The following is a 5,681-nucleotide window of genomic DNA, read 5'->3' as shown; positions in this document are numbered from 1 at the left end:
ATTTTCTTTTTAAAATTTTTACCCAGACAAATATATGTTTTTTTTTGTCCATTTTTTCTTTTACTGCTTTATTAAAATATATTAAAATTTTCGCATTTTTCAACAATTAAAAATGCATATTGAATTTTCAACAATTTTTAATTGTGTCAATAAATTGTTCTCTAAGTAATTATTTTATTAAAAAATAAAAGTATTACGACTTCAATAGCTAGCACATTTCAACATGTGCCTTGGTCTTAGAATAATACTATTTGATAAGCATAGACTAATTGTATTTTACAATGTGTCGTGTGTAAATCCTTTTTAAAATTTCAATAATCTAAATTTTACATCATTCTCAAAAGTATGGTATGATTATTCTTAGCATACTAAAAAGTACATCTAAGCGCATAATTTCTGAGTAATTACTATAATTTTGCTTTTTTTTTGTAATTTTTATTTCTATTCATATTTTAGTTAAGGATTTAGTTCACCATATAAAAATTATTCTCATAAAATGATATTTCTAATAATCTAATTCCCACAAATAAAGTAATTGTATCATGCCAATATTTTTGTTTAGTTTACATTTGAAGTTTTTTGGTTTAGCATGAAAATTTTGATACATATATTTTTATAAAATTACCATCATACCCTTGAGATGTGTATAAAAAATATTTAAAACATAATTATATTTTTTAAATAAAATAAAAAATTTTGATAATAAGTAAACATCAAAGTCAAAACATATGTACATTATATTCACATAATTTTCATATGCTATCCTCTTCGATATTTTTTCTGATAAAATTGTCTCATATATTTTTTGTAATTTAAATTTGTAATTTAACTTTTAACTACTATTAATAATTATTAAATATTTAATAGTGATAAATTAATAATTTCTATAACTATCGTTAATAAATGAATTAATTTATCAGAAAATAAACAAAATGATTAATATCGTAAAAAACTCTCCATGAATAAAACAACTATCATTTTAAAAACTTTCATAAATTTATAATTTAAAATTTTTAACTGCTAATAATAATTAAATTAATTTTTTTCTTAACTACTAGTTGACATGCATTAATTGCACAATTCAGGTACAACCTAAGCTTAAAAATAAAAAAAAAATAAAAAAAATAAAAACATACTTAATTTAACAATAAAATTAACTAAGTACAAATTACAAAAAATTGGCATCACATTTAATACATTTGACTATAATATAGAGATATTATAGAATGATAATTTTCATGGAATTCATTTAATAATTTAACACCAAAATACAGTCAAATAAAAATTTTTATGGATTAGGTTTAATTTAAACATCGATACATGCTTATAACTTTTTAATTTATTTATTAAAATATTAATATAATAATTAAATTAATATTTTTATAATCTCTATAAAAAAAATTGAAAATTAACTATTGTTGTAATCATTAATAAATGTATCAAATTTTTTAATTTAAAAATTTTAGCTAATTCTTAATTACTATTAATAATGAATTTACAATTTGATAGTGATTGAGTTATTTATTTCTATAATTATTATTAAGAAATGAATTAATTTATAATATAACCACAGACAATATTTTGAAATCCCTCCATAAATGTTTAATTTATTTTGTAACCGCAGACAATAATTAATTTAATATTTTATTAATTGCTAAGTAACATTGCTTGCATAATTTAAAAACTTTATGAAAATTCAAAATATATAAAATTTAACAATGAAGTTAATTAGTTAAGTATAAATCACAAAAATTTGACATAATCCCTTTTACTCGTCAATCATTTAATAAATTTAATTATAATATAGGAATGTTGTAAATGATAATTTTCATTGAATTTATATAGCAATTTAAAACCAACTTAACATATGCATACATTACCATCAAATAAATTTCATGGATTATGTTTAATTTAATGATCCTTCTCCAATGGAACCGTTTCATAAAATATTATTATAATTTTTTAATTTTTTTCTTAACTCGGTAATATAATAATTGAATTAGTATTTTTCATAATATTTATGAATAACTGGATTAATAATTTTAGTAATCATTAATAAATGTATTATTTTTTAATTTAAATTTGCAATTCAATTTTTAAACTGATATTAATAATAAATTAACGATTTAATAATGATTAAATTAAAAAATTTTACAGTTGTCGTTGACAAATAAATTAATTTATGAGCTAACAAATAATATAATAAATATTTTAAAATCTTCCCATAAATAAAATGAGTAGTATTTTCACTATAACTCCCATAAATTTATAATTTAGTTTTGTAACCAAAAATAGTAATTGAATTAATATATTTATGATTGTTAATAATAATTGAATTACTTTATTTAATAAAAATATAATAATTAATATTTTAAATCATGTTTTAATTAATTTATTACTAGACCTGGAAAAGTGGATAAAAAATTGTTAATTTGAATCGAATCTAACCCGCTTAAATGGACTCATGACCAATCCACATATTAATTGAGTTAAATATGGTTTCAATTTTTTTTTATCCACCTCTAAATAAGTGAGTTAACGGATTTACGATTTTATACGATGGATATCCGTCTATCCGCTAGCAACTAATGTTTAAATTCATTGATAATCTCACATGTCCATACTCATTAGCATAAGCACTATTGGTCAAGACTTGGTCTCACATTCCCAACTCTTGTGTTATTGCATGCATCTCTATGTCTATCACATGTTCATGTTCATATTCAAACCTAAATATTCAATTTTCTCGTCATAAAAACAAAAGTCTCTAAATTCATTTCTAAAAAATAAAATAAAATAAGTTACAATTTTGTGATTAATCATTAAACATTCAACAATTACCAAATTATAATTTTAAAATAATTTTAATTATTATATTACAAAATAAATTATTCATCGGATGGTAAAAAAAATTATATAGGGATGGGGATGACGGATTATTCGTCATCCGTCACAGATTATCCAATCCAAACTATCATAAATCCGCAACTTAAATGAGTTAAATATGGATTGTAATATCCTCACGTGATAGTTCGTTTAATCCACCATGAATTACCTAATCCAATCCGAGTTGCAAGATCAAAATAATTATCAACTAAAATACATAGACAAAACAAACACTTCATTTACCTTTGTTTGTATAAAAAACATCCAACAAAGGAAAAATCAAATTAATCATCAACTAAAATATATTTTTCTACTTTTCCAATTGAAAGATTCAAGGAATATATATATCCCATACGATAAATGGGTGGCCAAATTAAACACAATTATCTAGTGATGTATTATATTGTGAAATGCTAAGTGTCTCCTAAATCTTAAGCCATTGTGTCTTCACGTTAATGAAATTCTTGAAAGCGAATCTTGATCTAGTGGGGCTAGTATGGACTCGACCCATAAGATAAGTAGTATTTTCACTATAACTTTCCATAAATTTATAATTTAGTTTTGTAACCACAAATAGTAATTGAATTAATATTTTTATGATTGTTAGTAATAATTGAATTATTTTATTTAATAAAAATATAACAATTAATATTTTAAATCATGTTTTAATCTGACCCGCCTAAACTGACTCCTGACCGATCCACATATTAACTGAGTTGTTTAACTTTTTTTATCCATCTCTAAATGAGTTAGTTGGCAAATTTAGGATTTTATCCTATGGATATCGGTCTATTTGCTAAAAACTAATGTTTAAATTCATTGATAATCTCACATGTCTATGTTTATTCAGCATCAACTCCATTAGCATAAGCACTATTAGTTAAGACCTAATCTCACACTCCCAACTCTTGTGTTATTGTATGTGTCTCTGTTTCTGCCCCATGCCCACATTTAAACTCAAACTTAAATACTCAAATTTTCTCATGATAAACACAAAAGCCTCTAAAATCATGTTCTAAAAAATAAAATAAAAAATGTTATAATTTTGCGATTTGTCATTAAATATTTAACAATTACCAATTTATAATTTTAAAAATAATTTTAATTACTATGTTACAAAATAAAATTTTCATTGGATGGTAAAAAAATTTATATTGAGGTTGGAAATGATGAATTATCCGCCATCTATCATGGATTAGCTTATCAAAACTACCATAAATTCGCAACTTAAATGAGTCAAATATGGATTGTAATATCCTCACCCAATAAACCACGTAATCCACCACGAATTATTTGACCCAATCTGCTTTGTTAGATCTACTTATTACTATTAAAAATCTCTTTATAATATTGTAATGTAATTTTTTAATTGATTTTATTTGGTAATAGTTTTTTGCAATCGCTATTATAAATAAATTAATAATAAATTTCAAAATGACTCATAATAATTGATCATGTAAAAAACACTCACCTCCTCTAAGATTTGACAAAAAGACAAATACCTCCCTTAAAATTTTAAAAAAAAATGCACAAAAGATTTTTTGAGATTTAAAAAATGTAGCAAACCTCACCTAAAGTGTAACACCCCGAACCCTTAAACCCGGGTCCGGTGCGTTATACTTGATAATATCCTGATAATCCATAAATCAATACATACGCAACGGAAAACATAAACCTAATATCCATAGAACATAATATTATAATACTAGAATTTACTAATTCTAACTATAATCAATGATAAACGATTCATCACCTGCATTTCCATATATTCACATATCTCCAAAGACATTTCAGTATTCACAATCATTCCTTTCTCAGTAGACTTAAAACATAAAGACATAAAACATAAACTTTATACAATCCAACAGTACTATCAAAATATACCATTTCTCTTTATAATCCTCAAAAAGGCTAAAAAAAAAACCTTTGAACTCTCTAAGCCCGACCTCGAGGATGTCTTGAAAAAAAAATAATCATATTCGGGTGAGACACATTTCAATAAGGGAAGAAATAATACATTAAAAACAGCGTGTGACTAACATGAGGATATAATTATCATTTTAATAACATTTGCAAAACACTTCCATAAACACTGAAATCATTCTCTGAGCCTAACCAAACACATGCAATAAATTTAACCCACGAGATTACCTAAGGAAAGGGGTGATTACCCGCTCATACAAGTAGCACCCCTCTGCTCTGATACTTAGGCAACTCGAAGGTCACTTCTAAAGCATACCAAGGCACTCACCTTACTCAACAAACCCTCAAGTATTAGATTGATCTCATACTCACACAGTTCAAACAACGGTTTACCAGTGATGGCCCCAAGGATAGGAAAATCTACCTGCCTATACAAGTAGGTTCCCTCTGCCCTAATACGTTATGCAGCTACTGTCACATCTAAAGTTACTAGCGCACTCGCCTTTCTCAGCAAGCCTTCTGGCGAAGAGTACGCCTTGCCCAATTGTAACATGTTTTACGTACATAAATACTTCTAATATCATAATACATTATTCTTTCTATCATTATTTAATCATTCACATCAGTTCATGTTCATAACTTATACATTTCATTGTATTTCACTTTTAAGTGACACTTTCCCATTTACATCGTTTACATTTCACATTTCTTTCTCTTATCATTCAATGACATTACATTACATTTTCCTTTCTTTCATTCGTACTACAATTAGTCTTTAGCCATCACCAGTTAGTCTAAAGCTCCTTTTAGTTGTCATCAATAAGTCTACATAGAAATGTGTTAGAATCTGCTAACATACCTCTTTTCAGTTG

Source organism: Malania oleifera, chromosome 5 (genome assembly GCF_029873635.1).
Source record: "Malania oleifera isolate guangnan ecotype guangnan chromosome 5, ASM2987363v1, whole genome shotgun sequence".
Classification (NCBI taxonomy): Eukaryota; Viridiplantae; Streptophyta; class Magnoliopsida; order Santalales; family Ximeniaceae; genus Malania; species Malania oleifera.
Note: the sequence above shows the minus strand (reverse complement) of the source record.